The sequence below is a fragment of the Ailuropoda melanoleuca genome, chromosome 4 (assembly GCF_002007445.2).
Source record: "Ailuropoda melanoleuca isolate Jingjing chromosome 4, ASM200744v2, whole genome shotgun sequence".
NCBI classification, from domain to species: Eukaryota; Metazoa; Chordata; class Mammalia; order Carnivora; family Ursidae; genus Ailuropoda; species Ailuropoda melanoleuca.
Window position 1 is genome coordinate 52,690,798 of NC_048221.1, and position 20,602 is coordinate 52,711,399.

General features: G+C 36.7%; 1 protein-coding gene and 1 non-coding gene across 6 annotated transcripts in view; one reads left to right on the top strand and one right to left on the bottom strand.

The window, feature by feature from the left end:
- The window catches only part of TMCC1 (transmembrane and coiled-coil domain family 1), a 239,531-nt gene that overhangs the window by 143,808 nt on the left and 75,121 nt on the right, over positions 1 to 20,602 (bottom strand). The gene's annotated exons all lie outside the window — the stretch shown is intronic.
- On the top strand, positions 17,808 to 17,909 carry LOC117802099. Its single transcript, XR_004625156.1, has one exon. It is a non-coding gene; the product is annotated as a U6 spliceosomal RNA (small nuclear RNA).

Here is a 20,602-nt window from a genome sequence, read left to right on the forward strand (position 1 = left end):
CTCTGCCTGCTCTGCCTGTGGCTCCCCCTGACTGTGCTCCTCTCTCTCTCTGACATATAAATAAATAAAATCTTAAAACAAACAAACAAAATCTTTAAAAAAATGAATTTCTATATTGGACAGAAGAGTCTGTTAACTAAACTGTTAAGGTCCTTTAACTCTGTTATGCTGAATTACACAAAATTACCATTTTTGTAAGCTCAAACTGCTCAAATATTGACAATGTCACATGGTCCAAAGTAACTCTTAAGTGTAAGACCTAATAAGATCCAGGGTTCAGTTAAACTTAATCAAGATTTCCTTTACCCAAATCAAAATTTATAAGAGTAAGTTTTAATTTCTAAAATAAAAATTTTTTAAAGATTATTTATTTGAGAGAGTGCGTGCATGTGCATACTGAGCAGGGAGCCCGCTGCAGGGCTCGATCCCAGGACCCTGAGATCATGACCTGAGCCGAAGGCATACGCTTAATTGACTGAGCCACCCAGGCACCCCTAAAATCAAATTTTAAAAATATTATTCTGTCTACAACATTCTAGGCCAATGAAGTTCATGTTTAGCTATTCAATAAAGAGAATCTGAAACAGAAGATAACTACAAAGGTGATTTTGGTATAGAAATGCTGTCCAGAGGCACCTGGGTGGCAGTTAAGCATCCAACTCCTGATTTCAGCTCAGGTCATGATCTCAGTGTTGTGAGATCAAGCCCCGCATCAGGCCCTGTACTTAGCATGGAGTCTGTTTAAGATTCCCTTTCTCCCTCTCCCTCTGTCCCTTCCCCCTATATGCACTCAGACTCTCGCTCTTGCTCTCTCTCTCAAATAAATACATAAGATCTTAAAAAAAAGAAAAAAGAAAGAAAGAAATGCTGTCCTTTTACGGGCTAATAGGAAGAAACAAAAGGATTGCAGTCTTTGTCTTTAATATTTCACAACAGTGGCTCTCTATTTTTTCTAAATATAGTTTAAATATGTGCAAGCATGTCTAGGAATTCCTAGAAGTAGATTTATTAGACAAAGAAACTACACATTTTCTTTTTTTCAAATGAGGTATAACTGACACATATATTAGTTTCAGGCATACACCATAATGATCCAATATTTGCATATATTACAAAATGATCACAACAATAAGTCTAGTTAAACATGTGCTACCATAAAAATTTTTTTCTTATAAGAACTTTATGATCTACTCTTACCAACTTTTAAATACACAATACAGTATTATTAACTATAGTCACCATGTTGTACAATACACCCCCCTAATTTATTTTAATAAATGGAAGTTTCTACATTTTGGTCCCCTTTACCTACTCTCACCCCCTACCCCAAGGAACCATCAATCTGTTCTCTATACCCATGAGGTTCGGGTTTTTTGGTGGGGTTTTCTTTGTTCTTTTTTGTTCTTTACAATTGTACATATAAGTGAGATCATGCAGTATTTGTCTTTCTCTGGTTTATTTCACTCAGTATAATGCCCTCAAGGGGCATTGTACAAATGCCAAGATTTCATTATTTTCTATGGCTAATATTCTATATATCATATATATGAAACACACTAACACACACCACATTTTTTTTTATCCGTTCAGAGACTGATGGACAGTTAGGCTGTTTCCAAATCTTGGCTTTTGTTAATTTCAGAAATGAATGTTTTGTTTTGATTTCTACTTTGGGGACAAAGAAAACTTTAGAGGGCATATCTATATCAAAGTCTCTCAAACTTCTATTCTAATAAAAGCCTCTTTAAAGGGGAATTAATGCAGTAAACAAGAAAGACTGAACACATTTACCTTGGCTTTCTACTAAAATTAAATAATAAAATGCATACACCCACAAAGGCAGAGAGAACTAGAGAGGACACAGCAGTAGGTAAGAGATGTCAATAAAATTTTGTAAGGTGAAAAACGGATGGTCCAGTAACAAATGACTTAGCCTTCAGCTTTTCTCCGGTCAGGTCAGTGTTTGGCAGGGTGGTAGGTGGTGTGAGGAAATCACTAAGAAGCAAGCCAACTTATGCTAAAACTACATAAAGGTCAGGACTTACACAAGTATTAGGGTCTCCTTTAAAAGCAAGGGCATAGAGTTGGGCCTGAAAATAGAAGAACTGATTAAAAGTATTTATAATAAGCAGCTGGATCAGTAGATCATTCTCCTAACACACACCTGATCAGTCCAGAGGTATAATTTCCGATGAAACTGAAACAAGGGACTAGAAGGATTCCAGACTGAGAGAATCTAGATGCAGCTAGGGCTGGGGTGAGGTAGCATTCTGAGGACAGAAGGATTAAACTGATAGATGAGAATTTCAGTTCTCTTCCCCATCTTCCAGAACACATGCAGCCAGGCTTATTACCATTGCCATCATCCACGTACACCAAAAGGCAAGAGTTTGAACAATTCCTCTGGAAAACCGGACTGAAGAAAAGATCTATACACGCTGACAACTGGAGGGGTCTCCAATAAAATGGATATCTGCCTAATTACTCCATGGTAAAAACCATCAACCTACAAAAGCCTTCACAAAGGATAGCTTCCCAGAGCATTTTAATGCCTCTCTCAAATAAGAAGAGAAAGCCATGGATGACTAAACTTTTGAGAAAAGCCTCTAACAAAGAAGACAGACTAAAACAAACGCCCAGAAAAAAAGAAACTCCAAAGAAACAGAAACAATATAGGAAGCAAAAGATATTTTCAGAGACAAAAGAAAACAAAATCTATAAAACAAGAACAGAATGTAATGAAAAAAAAAGTATTCACAGAAGAAGAAAAAAAATTAAAAAGATAGAAAAAATATTTAATAGAAGGATTGGGAAATAAGTTTTAAGGAAATCTCCTAGAGGCGCCTGGGTGGCACAGCGGTTAAGCGTCTGCCTTCGGCTCAGGGCATGATCCCGGTGTTATGGGATCAAGCCCCACATTAGGCTCCTCTGCTATGAGCCTGCCTCTTTCTCTCCCACTCCCCCTGCTTGTGTTCCCTCTCTCGCTGGCTGTCTCTATCTCTGTCGAATAAATAAATAAAATCTTAAAAAAAAAAAAAAAAAGGAAATCTCCCAGAAATTAGAATAAAAGAAAGAAAAACAAAACAAAAATAAAGAATAGAACAGGAGATCCAATCTTTGACTAACAAAAAAACACACAAATTAAGTATGGGAAAAGATTAATATAAATGAACCACAGCTATATGCAATAACATGGATCAACCTCAGGCATGTTATTTTTGGATAAAAAGCAAGTCATAGAAGACTACATAAACTATAATATCATTTTATAAAATCCCCAAACAAGTACAACTAAACAATAGTTTGTTTAGTGTCGCATACATATATAATTAACTACCTTTTAAAAAGTAAAGTGAATGAAATACAAAATTTTGGACTGTAGGAGAATGACATATGGTTCCAAGAGCACAGTGATGGTAATGTTCCCATTCTTAAGTTGTGTGGTCAGTTCATAGGTCATTTGTTTATTATTGTGTATCACAGCTTACATAAAGTTTTTTTATAATATGAATAAAATATTACATAATTAAATTTTTAAACAAAATCAGCTTTCCTCCAGTCAGGTAAGTGCTTGGCAGGTAAGTGAGAGGTGTGGGGAAAGTAAATTTTTGGTTTTTATGGAATAAATATTTATATAAAATAGTTCTCTAAAACAAATGTTTCAAGATCCAACCTTTAAGTTTTCTAGATTAAAAGGATCCACAAGCATCCAGCCCAACAAATGCCAACAAGACTCACACCAAGAAACATCTTTGTAAAACCTCGGGACAATAAAAAGACATCTTAAAATTCTAGAGAAAAAAAACAGATGTTATCCAAAGGATCAAGAACCAGTATGGCATCAGATTTTTCAATTGCAATACTAGCAGCCAGAAAATAAAGACAGAATGTCTAAAAATTCTATGGGGAAATTATATCCAACATAAAATTCCACACCAAGTCAATGAAGTATTACAGTAAATGAAGTTTTAGAGTAAAATAAAGGAATTTTGAAATGGGGCTTTTTTTTGTTGTTGTTGTTGGTAGAGAGAGAGGGTGTGTGAGTGTGTGTGCAAGTGGGAGGGGGCAGAGGGAGAGGGAGAAAGAAAATCTTAAGCAGGCTCCACACTCAGTGCAGACCCCAAATGAGTGTGGGCTCTACCTCACGACCCTGAGATCATAACCTGAGCCAAATCAAGAGCCAGACACTTAACTGACTGAGCCACCCAGGAGCCCCCAAATGGGCATAATTTCTAAAAAATAATCTCCTATGCATTCTTTTTTACAAGTCTCCTGGAGAATGTGATTCATGAAAAGAAAGGAATAAAGCAATAAAGAAGACAACATTAAATCAAAGAAACACGGAATCCGTTATTTATTAACAGATGAAGGGAGTTCCAGGACAAAAGGCGTGCAACAGTCTTTTAAAGTAATCCATTCAAACTGGAGGAGAAGTGAGGGCATCAAGAAGATGAAACTGAGAAGAACACACGATATTTTTAAAAGTACTCAGAAGATCTGCAGCTCTATCACAACTTGGAAATGACCCAATTACAGCTAGAAAGAACAATCAAAACTGAAGCAGTTAACTCCAGAGACAACAAAAAACTGTATAAAAAGGAAAATGTAATCATGTTGTACTTACAAGGTTCAAGCTATTGGAACAGAGCAAATTTGCCACCCCATAATGTGTCTCTTTGGCATGTGGATGATTCTAGGCTGATAATTTTTAAGAATCAGAGGCTCACAAAGAAACTTTGATCTTCCCCCCAAATGCCTCAAAGAATTTAGATAGAGGACTCGCTCTAGGAAGGGAGCTATCACCACAGGTAATGACAGTATAACCTGAATTTGGTGTGGTAGATGGAAGGACTCAGCAAAGTCTGTTTGCTACAATTCCTCCCTATGCCCCACTGGATCTGTCTGATCCAGCCAACATTTGTTTACCAAACATTTACTCTTTTTCATTTTCTTGTGAATTGTCTTCCTTTCCTTTGAAGTCCCAGGCCCCTACCCATTTCTCCTTAGCTCTGGATGGCATTTAAGCCTCAACTGCCTAACTGCCTGTGGATCTCATTCTTATGGAGCCCTCACACATATGTAATTAAGCATGATTTTCTCCTGTTAACCTGCCTCATGTCAATTTAAATTTTATACCAGCCAAAAGAACCCTGAAGGAGAGAGGACAAATTTTGACTCCCCTATAGTTTTGGTATAGTTGGCAAGATCTTCACTGGCTGGAAAACTTGCTCCTAAGACTGACGCAGATAAGCCAGCAGAAGGTAAGATTCTTACCATATCAGCCTTCAAGATCTCTATCTGCAGGGTCTGGTGTAAGTGAAAGTGGTCAAAGTCCTCTCTCTCTCTCTCAAATTTAGATTAGCAGGAGAAAATATCTGTGGAAAATATTTGGGCACAATAACTACTAAATTTGACAATGAGTACTCTTGATTTTTTATTCATCCTATAACTCTTCGAGATGGTCACTGTTTTTTTTTTTGTCTCAGTTGGGTCATTTGTTGTAAGGAGTAAAAACCATAGGCTAGAGCACAGGCATATGTCCTATAAGCCTGCTTTTCAAGCTGGCCTCAGAGACTGGTCAGTTCACAGTTCTCACCAGACCATCATCTGTTTACACAAACTTTGCTGTGGGTCCCCTAAGTAAAAACTAGATGAGGCTTTTCATCTCATTTTGTTACTATGTCCTGAAAGCTTGGCTTTGTGACTAGTGAAAATATTCTCTCTGGTCTCTGGAGGGTGTACTTAGTGGGGTACACCTCAGGAGCCAAACAGACCAGGGTTCCCAGACATGAAGTCACAAGCCACCCCACATGGGTCACTTTGGCATCTCAACCTTCATCACTTTGTCAGTGCTGGAAAAGTCCCATTCCGGTAGCACCTGCCTGGTGTCACAGATTAGGGGGTTTGTGACTAGAAGCATCTCATGTTCCTGTAAGAGACGGGAGACACCATTTTCATTACACCATCCTTATTTGCCTGTGAGATGAAGGCCTCTGCTTTCTTAGACTGTCTGTGGGAGTGAACTCTCCGGACCTTGTAAGGGCTGCATATTTTACACTCTCTTCTGAGATGCTTTGTACATACTTCGTTTACTGGTTTACTGGTTTGAGTCGCTGTTGAGATTAATAGATCCTACTCATCAAAGGCCAGATGATCCAATCTTTTGAATTGGAAAAAATATATATTTAAAAAATTTTAAAGAGCTCTCATCCTGAACAGTTATCTTATTGGCACCTGTAGAAAGACCAATTAAAAAGTGCACACAAAGAAATATAATGGCTTAGCCTTAGGGACTCCTTTCTACAAAATGAAAGAACACAAATTATAACAAAAATTAAACTCTACATCCAACATAAATTCCCCCTTAAAATCCAAAGAATTTAGCACACCTGGTAATTTTATGTCTAAGAACTACAGTCCAGGAAATTGTAGCTATCTTTAAAACAAAGTGTGGGGGGCAGGCAGCAAAATCTTACCAACATGGTTTTGAGTCCTAATAGCTTGGCTTGGCTTTCTGCCTGCCTGGGACAGGGCAGGCAATGGATTCTTTCTTTTGGCTATCTTTGGGAGAGATTGGATCTTAGGAAAGTAGTAACCTTTTGCATGCTCTTTGAAGATGCCTCTTAAGTCCATGAAGTTGTTCAGTACTACCAGAAATATTATTGTTTGTCCCAGATAAAAACTAACAAGATATTTAAAAGGATTTTAAGGGCGCCTGGGTAGCTCAGTCAGTTAAGCGTCTGCCTTCGGCTCAGGTCATGATCCCAGGGTCCTGGGATCGAGTCCCACATTGGGCTCCCTGCTCCTTGCTCTGACTGCAGCTCCCCCTACTTGGGAGTTCACTCTCTCTCTCTGACAAATAAATTAAACCTTTAAAAATAGGGGCGCCTGGGTAGCACAGTTGTTAATCGTCTGCCTTAGGCTCAGGGTGTGATCCCAGCGTTCGGGGATCGAGTCCCACATCAGGCTCCTGCACTGGGAGCCTGCTTCTTCCTCTCCCACTCCCCTGCTGTGTACCCTCTCTCGCTGGCTGTCTCTCTGTCACATAAATAAAATCTTAAAAAAAAAAAAAAAAAAAACCTTTAAAAATAAATAAATAAAAGCATTTTAAGTAGCTCTATGGTTGAAGCTGATCAGAAATTAGAAGCTTATATTCAAAATCCAATAGGACTTTCTTTTATTCTCCTCTGCTAAGCTAAAATAAAACTATGTACCCAAAGGGAAAAGAGCAATTTGTAGATAATGTAATTGAATGTGCAGATCAGCCCCCTGATATCACTTAGGCTGCAACACAATTCTTTGGGAAAAAAAATGAGAGCAGCTGTCCTAATCTTACAAATCTTTGCAAAACTAAAAAAGGCTCTACAGGCGATCCAAAGTCTATCAATTCTCTTCTACCAATTTTAAAAGCTCCCCTATTTATCTCAAAATGCTTGTGAATTATTGGCCTTAGTAAACCAAAGTCCTTCTTCGAAGAACTTGCCTCCTTTCTCAGTCTCTTAAAGATGTAATTCTTGCCAGGTCTTTGAAATGTAAACAAGCTGGGAGGAATCTAAAACAATGCCCACACTCCCCTAAGACTAAAGGGGGGGAAAAGGAGGTAAAGATGACTTTTAGATGCCTGGGTGGTTCAGTTAAGCGCCTGTCTTGCGGTAGGGTTGTGATCCTAGGATCCTGGGATCAAGTCTCACATAGGGCTCCTTGCTCAGCGGGGAGCCTGCTTCTCCCTCTGCCTGCCACTCCCCGTTTGTGCGCGCTCTCTCTCTGACAAATGCTTAAATAAAATCTTTTTTTTTTTTTTAAGTACAAACTGCAAAGAGGGCTCTCTTGCCCAAACTTTAGACCACAACCTCCTTCCAGGGACAAATACAATCTTAAATGTCTTCTCCACAAACAGTAAAGGACTTTGGCCATCTGAGCAAGTAAACTTTTATTCCAACTGTTATTTATAAACTTGTGAGTTTTATATTTTTTTAAAACAGAAGCTCTAAAATCTGTTTGTCCATATGTATGTCTATACATTATATATATGGTATACAGACATTTCCCTACCTCTGGGTGGTATTCCCAACATTAATTTGCAAAAGATCTCTATATAATTGACTTAAAGGTGAGTGCTTATATAAATTCACTATTTCCAAACTCTCAGAAACCCAAATGCTTTCCAAGTTCATATGATCTGGTAAAACTCTTTGGTAAATAAAAACTAGTTTAAGTTTGTTGGTTTAATTAATACAGACATGTCTTTAGAGTTATCAACATTAATTATTTTTACTCTACTTAGGTTTACTAATCAAGTAAGTTCATGTTATATGTCTTACAAAATTTGTCAATAAAAAAAGTAGCTTGGATGAAAGCTGGCTTTATCTAACGTCTCATGAAGTTTTTGTGACTAATGTAACCATCATTGTTGAAAGCAAATGATTTAGACAGATATAAGTGAGACAGGAATTTTTAGGTGAACTTTTTAGGAATAATTATGTTTTATGGTGTGTGTACTTAAAAATAGTTTCCAAAATATTTTTGGCAATCTAAAACTTTGTAGAGTTTTGCTAAGTTAAATGATAGAAATTCATTGAATATTTAGATTATTTCCAAATAAAATAAAATAATGAAACATTAATTACTGAACATAGGTTTATCTACCTTTGGCTTCCATATTACAGAAAACTAAAGATAAATTTGGGTCTGTTAGTAAACATGTTTTATGCTTTATTGATAGAATGTACTATGAAGGAGCATAGGTTCCTAGAAATTGTGAAATGTATTCACGAATTTGCCAATCTAAAGAATGCTGGTGTAAAAGTTCACAATTGCTCGCTACAGGTATAACTCAGAGATACTGAAATCTTAGTACCAGACCACGGCAATATAGTAAATACCATAATAAAGTGAGTCAAATGAATTTTCCAGCTTCCCAGTACATATAAAATTAATGTTTACACAATACTGTAGCCTCAAAATCATCCATAAGGGCTGGAATCAACTTCTTCCATAAGACTATAGCTGTCACAGATAGTGATTCCTTTGGTGGATCTGGGCAAAGTCCATTGAAAACCTTCTGGAAAGGATTCACCATTCTAGATGCCATTAAGAACATCTGTGATTCATGGGAAGTGGTCAAAATATCAATATGAACAGGAGTTTGGAAGAAGTTGATTCCCACCCTCATGGATGACTCTGAGGGGTTCAAGACTTCAGGGGAGGAAGTAACTACAGATGTGGTGGAAATAGTAAGAGAACTAGAAGTAGAGCCTGAGGATGTGACTGAATTGTGGCAATCTCATGATCAAACTTGAACAGATGTAGACTCATACACTATCATTTTTCAGATTCTGAGAGCTCTCACAAACAAATGTTTTTCCCACCATATCTAACCCAAGGAAATTTATTTTAACCTTCATGTCTATCATTAAAACATTAAAAAAAAAAAAAAGCCACTACAGAGTTCTAATAATCAGAACTCTGTATTCTGTTTCCTTTCTGAGGCAACCATTTTTAAACTTTTAACTTTTTATACTGGAATTTATTTAAATATTTTCTAAATAACATGCTTATGCCATTTGTTTCTGTTGTAGATAGTATCTGTTGATTTCTTACAATGAAGATGATGATTAAGCTCTCTTATCTCTCTGCCCACATCTTGTTAAAATTTTAATTAAATTTTGATAAACTTCCCATAGGAAGTCAGGCAGCTGAGGCTTATATGCCATCCAGAGCTAAGATCACCGCCTCCTGAAATGAGTTTAACTGAACTGACCTATTGTCAGGACTGTGACTGATTCACTGAGATGAAACAATCTACCAACTCAACTGCAGGACTGTAGGGGAGCAAAATCTGCCATACCAAAATATTTCTCTTTGGCATGTGGATGATTCTAGGCTAATAATTTTTAAGAATCAGAGGCTCACAAAGAAACTTCTACCTTCCCCCACAATGCCTAAAAGAATTTAGATAGAGGACCTGCTCCAGGAAGGGACTTCTAGCATAAAAGTCTGTTACAATTCCTCTCTATGCCCCACTGGATCTGTCTGATCCAGCAAACATTTGTTTACCAAACATTTACTCTTTTTCATCTTCCTATGAATTGTCTTCCTTTCCTTTGAAGTCCCAGACCCTAACTCACTTCTCCTTAGCTCTGGATGGCATATAAGCCTCAATTGCCTGACTTCCTATGGGCCTCATATTCTTATGGAGCCACCTTACTTAAATAATGAAATATGATTTTCTCCTATTAATATGTCTTATGTCAACTTAATTCATAGACCAGCCAAAAGAACCTCAAAGGACAGAGGAAAATTTTCCATTCCCCAACAATGTAAAAATATTTACATTGGCATATGTAAACAGTTTATCAAAATTTAATTAAAATTTTAATGAGATGTGGGCAGGAGAGATAAGAGAGCTTAATCATCATCTTCATTGTAAGAAATCAACAGATACTATCTACAACAGAAACAAATGGCATAAACATGTTATTTAGAAAATATTTAAATAAATTCCAGTATAAAAAGTTGAAAGTTTAAAAATGGTTGCCTCAGAAAGGAAACAGAATACAGAGTTCTGATTATTAGAACTCTGTAGTGGCTTTTCTTTTTTTAACGTTTTAATGATAAACATAAAGGTTAAAATAAAATTTCCTTGGGTTAGATATGGTGGGAAAAACATTTGTTTGTGAGAGCTCTCAGAATCTGAAAAATGATAGTATATGAGTCTACAGAAACTCCTTCACAAAAAATTTAAGCAAATTTGTAAGCAAGTAGAATGTTTTATACTTCTAATTGTGCTGAAAAGCAAATAGACGACTTTTAAATTCTTGGTTTCAACAATTCTCTGAAAGACTAAGGACAAAGATATGTATCTGAAATAATATTAATTTCTTAACTTAATTTGTTCCTGCAGCTTATTGTTGGTCTAAGGTCACAATTCAGTCTTCCTTTGTCAAAATGTTTTTCAGAGTTTCCAGCTGCAATTTCAAAAAAACAGTACTAAGACAATACAGAATTGTGAAGCTACAAACAACGAATGATAAGAGATAAAAGCTAAGAGGAAGAAAAAAAAATCCCAAGGGTTCTAACCTTTAAGGAGAGTAAGTCTCTACAGAAAAATATGGACTTAAAACATTCAATCATACAAAAAAGAATGGCTCTGATATTTTCACATTAAGCATATGATATGTAATAAATATGTGATTCATAATAAATATTCTTTGGTCTTCTATCCCAGTTATTGGCTCATAGCTCCCCAAACTCTTGGAATTTTCTAAGCATTAAGAGCAAAGGGAGCATCTTTTGGTCTTTTGTCCTTAGATCCTGAAATAGCTTTGGAGCATAAAGGGGACATATTATTCAAAACAAGCCCCCATTCAACCACACCTGATTTTATGTTTATGAGGTGACTTGTGGAAAGCCCCTAGTTAACCACAGGATGGGAGCTGGTTGCCAGGGGAACCAACCATGTAATTGGAGGTGGAACTTTCAGCCCCACAACCCCTCACCTCCAAGGAGTAAAGAGGGACTGGAGATTGTGATCAATCACCACAGGCCAATGATCTCATCAATCATGTCTATGTAATGAAGCTCCCACAAAAATCCCTTAACTATGGGGTTCTGAGAACTTCCAGGTTGGTGAAACACGGAGGTTCTGGGAAGAAGACACACCTAGAGGGCATGGAAGCTCCGCGCCTCTTCCCATATACCTTGCCCTTTGCATCTCTTGGCCATTCTGGAGTTACATCCTTTTAAAATAAACCTGTAATCTAGTAAGTAAAATATTTTCCTGAGTTCTGTAAGCCTCTCTAGCAAATTAATGGAACCCAAGGAGCGAACAGTGGGATCATTTGATCTACAGCCAGCTGGTCAAAGCACAGGTGAAAACCTGGATTTGCCAATGGCAGCTGAAGTGGGAGGGGAAGCAGTCTTGTGGGTCTGTGCCCTTAATCTGTGGGATCTGAAGCTATCCTCAGTTAAGGTCAAAATTGCATCAAATTGTGGGACACTCAGCTCGTATTGCAGAGAAGTGCTTGGTCTGGGTGGGAAAAACCACATATCTGGTGACCAGAAGTAAAGTGCAGTTTATGCTGTAGTAAAGGACAGATGCAGAAGGATGTTTTTTCCTTATATAAACATCAATTCTTCTTGCAAAGATTTTTTTTTTTTTGGCAGTTTCAATGGTAGCTAATTCTTTTTTTACCTAATTTTTAGGTAAATCCCACTAAAAGAGGAAAAAAAATAACTACTCAGTAAACATAGTCTATATGTGATAAAGCGTGAGCCCTCTAAATAAGAAAATTTTTTATTCAATTGATTTTATTTAGTAAAACACTACAGCTACAAATCCTTACAATGATGAAAACGATACGACAGTCAAGCTTGTTTTGAATTTCTGTACCAATCCACAGATCTCTGCACCCGAATGCAATGAAAGGTAAGGACATAAAACTAGGAGCAAAAAACAAGGGATATACATCCCAAACCAGTATGTAGAACCAAGGCCAATAATTTATACTGTGGCCTAAAGTCTCCTGAGCTGTAATCAGATCATAAAATCTTTATTCCCATTCTCACAAAGCTCAACTTCTGACAACAGAAAACAGCCTGAATTCCAACTTTTTGCCAAGAAACTTAAGCACGATCACCTTACACTTGAAAGCCCTCTGGGGGAACATTTCTAAGAAGAATAAATTAGCCTCACAAGTATTTATCTGCTTAAACTTAATTTCATTCTATGTTTGGTGTAACTCATCATAAATTTTGTAAAGACATTGTGTGACATGCAAGGAATATGGAGAATGGAAAGATGCTTATCAGAGAAATGTTTCTAATCGTAAACAATCAGTTTCAATAACAAAATGGGTAGATTGTTTCTTCAGCCGTTTTGCATCTTTGTACCAGACAACAGTTCCAAGCAAAAGAAAACATGGACACTGTTTCTTTAACCCTGAAGAAAGAATGTATAGTTGTGTCCTGAACAATCTACAATAGTTGAAAACAAGTTCAAAGTTGTTGGAAAGCCTCTGGTGAGCTAAAGTCAGAAAAAATGTTTAAGATACTCTACTCCTACACTATGATAGGGTGGTTACTTAGATGTGTATTTGCATAGCCACTTAGCATATGAGACTTTTATTAATAAACCAAGCATATGCTCCCCAGGATTGTATTATGTTCTATAACCTTCTATTTCACTAAAGTTCTAGAAAACATTTCCCACAGAACATCCATATGGGGTAGATTATACAGATCTTCAGTTCCTGTGATATACTACTCCCATTACTAAGATTCCTATAAAGAAATGTTGAGAAATAAACATCAGAATTAGGACTCTCTTTCACTTTTATGGCCATTCATTCTGCAGTTTTTATATTTTAAAAAGAAAAGTGCTCCTGAGAGGGAAATCTCAACAAATACAGGATTAGCCATTTAAAAATATCTCAAGTTCTGGTGATTCCAGCATTTGACTCTCTTAGACTCACTGGGGCAGAAGGGCTTCTGCCTCTATGTGAACAATGAGAGAGAACAGGGTATTTCATAAACCAGGAAAGAAGGAAACCACCACCACTACAGAGAAACCTAAGTAGGTACTCTGTAGCACAATACTCAAATCAAGTATAGTGAAAAAGCTGTTAAGTTTATTGCTGGCTTATCTTTGCTAACTGGATTTCACAAAACCATCCCCTCACCAAAAAGGAAAAAGAAAAAAGAAAAAGGAAGGCAGGGATGGATACTAAAGTTTTTGTTTTTATGGTGATACAATTTTGAGCTTAAAAAAGTAAAGTTATTTGATTATACTGCAGAACAAATTGCTTTTAATGAAACAGTACTTGTATCTTTTAGAGGGAATCTATCTACTAAGTCATCTAAGATATTATACACTTTAGAATAATTGTTCACTCTAAACTTGCTTTCATGTTCTCTTTCTCCCTGCTTCTCTCTTTTTATTTGGTATAAAGCAGCAGAGTAAAAGTTTGTTGATAAAGTTCATTGCTGGAATTCCTTACTTATGTATTTATTCTTCCATATAGTCAAGGTATAGGCTTACAAAAGGCCTTAAAACTTTTTCCTATGTGGAGACGGCTTGAGAATCAGAAATCATCAAATTTCTAAAGAAGACAGCAGGAGGAGTTCTGAGCAGAAGGTCTGAATGAAGAAGTTGAACAATTTCCCAGTGTAGTACTGTTCCAGATCTTCATTCACAGGCTAACTTTCCTATAGTGTTTCAAATTTAAATGCTCCACCTATGAATTCCTATCAATAGTCACAGAATTTAGGAGTATCAAAGGTTGTTTAGTTCAGCTGGACTGTCAACTGGAGTCACGGTATTTCCTACAACATGCATGATGTTTGGTTCTCCAGCTTTTGCCTGATATTCCCAAGGCAACCTACCTCAAAACTGGACAGTTCTGCTGTAAAATCTGTTCTTATATTGTGGTTAGGATCACATTCCTAAGGTAAATATAAATGATCTTCATATTATCCAAAAAATCTTTAGAGGAAAGCTATTCTACCTTTTAATCTTGACCTAAATATAGGATACATGCACTCCCGTATGTATGCAAGAGAATCCAATGGACTGTGGTAAGAAAACATTATAACTTCCATTTATATTACTATCTCATCGTTTTATTTTTTATGTTATGTGATGCCTGTAATTTATAGGAACAATTATATGTGCACGACTTATAAAAATATCAAGAGATACGCTCTAGGTATGGGTGAGCAAAATAATTTGGAGACCACTACTATAGACAGTTAATATCCTTTATTATTTTTTTTTAAATATTAGGTCATAGGGAACCTAGCTATATGATTATGGATCCAAGGTAGATATTAAATGTTCATCATCATTTATCATGAACCATGTATAAATAAATATTCAGCATGAGAAATTAATGGCACCCAAATAAGCTTTCAAAATATCAAAATAATAACACACTTTCTTGGCAAAAGAGTACAGAGCACTGGATTATTCAGCTCTCCAACAAGTCTACCATGCATGTGACAACTGTGTGGACACACACACACACACACACACACACACATACATATCCACAGAAAAAAAGGAACCTATAAGGATATCTCTCATTATCTCTCCAACCTAGATCGAAAAATTAAACCCAATTTGACTAAATTTACCTACATTTAAAGGCCTAAGCTGGATTCCTCAGAATACTACACTGGAAGTGATCCCAAGAAGACATCTAGGTCCATTTTGATTAACATTTAAAATTATATTGTTGTCCTTGAAATTAGCTTTCCAATTACAATACTATTTAGAGCATACTACCAAAATGCTTTAATAGAGTCTGATACAGGAAATACTTTAAGTTATTAAAGAAAATGTTCATGTTATAAGTAAATTCTAAAAGCAAGGCAAAGGAAAGAAGATTGAGTCTTTGGAAAGCTGCCGTATCTAGGATCTTTAAAAAGCCAAGCACCTTTATATTAAATTAGGTTTTCAAGATACACTTTCAACTTTCTCTTATTTAAAAACCAAAACAATCTTCCTAAACAAAGTAAAAATCCTATTATTTACTAACCATAAGAATTTTTGCAAAGTTCGGAATTTAGGCCAACACTCATGAAGAGTTAGTTCCATAGCCTGGCTGGTAATTAAAAATAAGAATTTGGGATTTACGAAAAGGTATATGCATCCCTATGTTCACTGAAGCATTATCTACAATAGCCAAGATTCATAAGCAACCTATGTGTTCATGGATAGATGAATGGATAAAGAAGATGTGGTATAAATACACAACAGAATATCTGCCATAAAATAGAATGGAATCTTACCATTTGCACCAACCTGAATAGACCCAGTGGGTATTATGCTAAATAAGTCTGACAGAGAAAGATAAATACCATATGATTTCACTTATATGTGTAATCTAAAAAACAAAATACACAAAACAGAAACTGACTCACCGATACAGGAAACAAACTGCTGGTTACCAGAGGGGGAGGGATGGGAGGCAGGCAAAATAGATGAAGGGGATTAAGAGGTACAAACTTCCAGTTATGAGGACACAATGTACAGCATAGAGAATATAGCCAATAATACTGTAATAACTCTGTATGATGACAGATGGTAACTAGACTTATCATAGGGATCATTTCATAATGTATGAAAATATCAAATCACTATAATGTGCACCTGAAACTAATAGGATACTGTATGTCAATTATACGAAAACGAAAGATAAAAACGAAAGAATTAGTTCCATAACCTGGTTGGTAATTAAAAATAAGACTTTGGGATTACATTAGTATTAACCAAGAAAATTATGCTTAAAATACACTGCAGGCAGTAAGAATCATTAGTATAATACAAAAGAATTAGCATGTTATTTCATCAAACATTACTCTCAGCAATACCAGAAGGTATCAGCAGAGGGCTTCTAAAAATCATGGTTTAGACTAAAGCTTCCTAGTAACATACTTCCCAAGTAAACCAGGAAATGAATTAATTCCCTGCTACTGATATCTGCTAAAATGATTTAGGTTCAAATTAAATTGTCAACATCCAATTAAGACTCTGGCTCAAAAATCAAATATGAGAATTTCACTCCAACTAAAAAATTTCACATCCAACCCAGGAAAGCAATATTCAAATGTCAAATACTGCTTTCCAGATGACAATTTGCACTGTTAAGATCAAATTTTTCTAACAGCCTCACTGGAAGTGCCAATACTATTTTTAAAAAATCTCTGTGAAGTATAAGATCATGATATCACAAATACGATGGGGAAGCAACATTTCTATCTTACCCTCCCCTAAGAGGAAATAAATGGCTAACAAGAATTTCTTCCTCTTCATCCCCTACATACCTAGACCACTCCCCTGTCATCATATCTGATTTCCTGAGAGATACTTTATTGCAATCAAAGCCACTTCTTTTATATTAGTCGGCTGAAATTTCTATTATTTTGAGCTGGGAATTACTGTTTTGTTTTGTCTTTAAGACAAAAACTCTTTGGATTTCAAGTATCACCAAACAGACATTAAAGAAGACAATGCTGGGACCCCTGGGTAGCTCAGTTGGTTAAGCATCCGACTCTTGATCTCAGCTAGGTCTTGATTTCAGGGTCGTGAGTTCAAGCCCCATGTTTGGCTCCACGCTGGGCATGGAGCCTACTTTAAAAAAATAAAACAAAAACAAAAAGAGTTGAGCAATGATTTAAAAACAAAAGTTCCTGAAGATCTAAGTATAATAAATGACTAGATTCTTAAACATGCCACAAAACTCTTAATTATTCTGATTTGAACATGTTCATACATTAAATAATACTATAAATATAAAGTAAGGAAAATTAGGTGCTCAAGGTAGGAAATATTAAGTGACATTCCCCACCTTTAACACCATATTAAAAGAAGATATAATTTGAAAGCATCTCACTCTTAAAAGCAAATATTTTAGAAACAAGAGGTAAGTTCTTCAGAAAAGTCTTCTAACATTCTCAAAATTACTAAGCATCTGTCATGTTTAAGTCACTATCTATAAAAATTTCAATTATGCTGAATTAAATTCTATGAATTTCACCAAATGAAAATTAAAGATATGAAAAATAAGTCAGATTGCAAAAAGGAAAAACAATTTCAAAATGAAGCTGCGTACATTAAAAGAACCAAAGAGTACCTTAGAATTAGGAAAGTAATAGCTCAGCTCTAGTCCCTACTATATCCATATCCGAGTATTATGTTGTTCTACAGACCATAATTTAAGAGGAATACTGAAGAACTGGAATAATCAAGAGCTGATGTAGCAGTATGACTAAGTATTCAAAACGATGATATGCAAGAACACCTCAGGGCTTGCTTCAGGAACATATATATAAAAACGGAACAATGCGATTGATTAGCATGGCCCATGCACAAGGATGATATTCAAATTTGTGAAGCGTTCCATATTTGTCATGGACCTCTGGGGACCTCAGTGAATTGTTGGAACCACAAATTTACATCTATGACTGTCAAAAATCTACCTGCTGTGTAGTTTTCCAGTGGAGCCCCAGGAGGCTTCCAATTTATTTAGTATCCCAAGAATCCTCTGAATCTCATAGCTAGGAAATATTTTTAAGCCATTCTTTAGGCCAACCTTCTCCTTGAGCTATCTATTCTAGGCAATACCAATAGCTATGAGATTATTCTTGGCAAGACCCACAACAGAGTAGTGGTCAAAAGCATGACTTCTGGAGCTAGAAAGGCATGGTTCTGATATCCAGTAAACTTTTAACCAATTGCGTGAACCTGATAATTCACTTCAAACTCAATCTTCTGTTTTCCTCACTTATAAAACAGAGATAATAATATTTCACAGTACAGTGTTTATACTTAGGATTCACTATTGCATTCTAGCACTTAGAACACCTGGATCAATAAATATTTGCTGAGGGGCTCCTGGGTGGCTCAGTCTTTAAGCATCTGCCTTTGGCTCAGGGCGAGATCCTGGAGTCCTGGGATCGAGCCCCACATCAGGCTCCTCTGCTGGGAGCCTGCTTCTTCCTCTCCCACTCCCCGTGCCTGTGTTCCCTCTCTTGCTGGCTATCTCTCTATCAAATAAATAAATAAAATATTAAAAATAAATAAATAAATATTTGCTGAATTAAAAAATAAAAAAAAAAAACACGAGAGACTGTGGACTCTGGGAAACAAACTGAGGGCTTCAGAGGGGAGGGGGGTGGGGGATGGGGATAGGCCGATGATGGGTATTAAGGAGGGCATGTATTGCATGGTGCACTGGGTGTTATACGCAAATAATGAATCATGGAACATTGCATCAAAAACTGGGGAGGTACTGTATGGTGACTAATATNCCACCCAGGCACCCCCAGCCATGATCATTATTAAGAGTGAAATATCCAGGGCACCTGGGTGGCTCAGTCAGTTAAGCGTCTGCCTTCAGCTCAGGTCATGATCCCAGGGTTCTGGGATCGAGCCTGCACTGGGCTCCCTGCTTCTCCCTCTCCCTGCCTATGCACCTGCACTCTCTCTCTGTCAAATAAATAAATAAAACCAAGGAAGGACGGAAGGACGGAAGGACGGAAGGAAGGAAGGAAGGAAGGAAGGAAGGGAGGGAAGAAGGGAGGGAAGAAGGGAGGGAGAGAGGGAGCAAAGGAGGGAAGGAGGAAAGGAGGGAGGGAGGGAGCAAAAGTGGGAAGGAGGAAAGGAGGGAGGGAGGGAGGGAGGGAGTCCCAAGGATTAGGGATTATTTGGCTAGAAAAGGGATTTTTCAGAAACACATTATGAAAGAAAACCCTGCCTGCAGAGGCACTATATACTCTGGCCCTAACCGGAGAAATACAATTTAATATAGATTTCAGTTTAATATGTTAGATTTGCCTAACAGAGGAATCCATAGTTGAATGGGCTTCTTTGGGAGATTCTGAGAGGCCAAATAACCACTTGGGGAGAATGTTACAGAGCTGAATAAAATGACTATAGAAGTCTCTTCCAACCTAAGGTATTGTGTTAATGAAAGGCTCAAAAAGGTAAGTGGAACTTCCTTTAAAACAATGCTTGAGAATTCTTCTCGTACGCCTCAGACAGCTGTAGCATCTTGGCAGGAGGGAAACAACCCTGAAAGCACAGAATTAAAAAGAATCATTGCTGAGGCACCTAGGTGGCTCAGCTGGTTAAGTGTCCAACTCTTGATCTCAGTTCAGGTCTTGATCTCAAGGTCGTGAGTTCGAGCCCCGTATTGGGGCTTCTTAAATAATCATCATCATCATAATAAATTTTTTAAAAAGAATCATTGTTACCATCAGATTACCTGCCAGTCAGATTACCTGAAGCAAAGATAAATAACCTTGCATTTCCTACTTTAAAGCACTGTTTGGAGGTTAAGACTGGTGGCTTCTGGACTTCCAGCAATTTCACCATGGCCTTCTGACAGTGGATGTGGAAAGCAATGGGAAACTTCTACTCCTTTATCTAAATTTCTACTTTATTCATTCCTACTATAAGAGTTAATTACTGGACTCCAAATCTCACTTTAATTGCTAAGACCAATTGTTTAATTTTTTTTCCTTAGGTGTTTCCGGAAAATTAGTCTCCTTAGATATAGGCATGTAGTTGACAGGTTACGGATTTTTTGGCAGTCTAGATCTTTCTAAGATCTTCTATATCCTCTGCCTTTGTATTACACCCCTCACACTAAGTACGTGATAAAAATGTACAATATTGAGGCATCTGTGCTAGAGCAGAAAGCACAAAAAACTAGACTCAGCTATGTACTAGCTCTCTGATCTTTAGCAAGTTTAAAATTTTCCATAAGCCCTAATTATTTCATTTGTAAAAAATAAAAAATTAAATTAAAAAAAGGGAGATAAGAACTACCTCAAAAAACTGACATGTAATGTAAATTACATTATATACATGAAAAAGATCTTGCATACACTAGATACTCGATAAGCTGAGTATGATCTCACGTAATAATATTAAAACAAATTTACCTCCACAAAACATCCTTGCAAAGATCACTACCAACTACATGGAAAAGATTCTCAATTATTGAAATTCAATCACTGAAATTCAATATTCTCAGGGCAGGTTTCTTGGTATCTTAGGGAAATAAGAAAGATGATAGAGGGGCGCCTGGGTGGCACA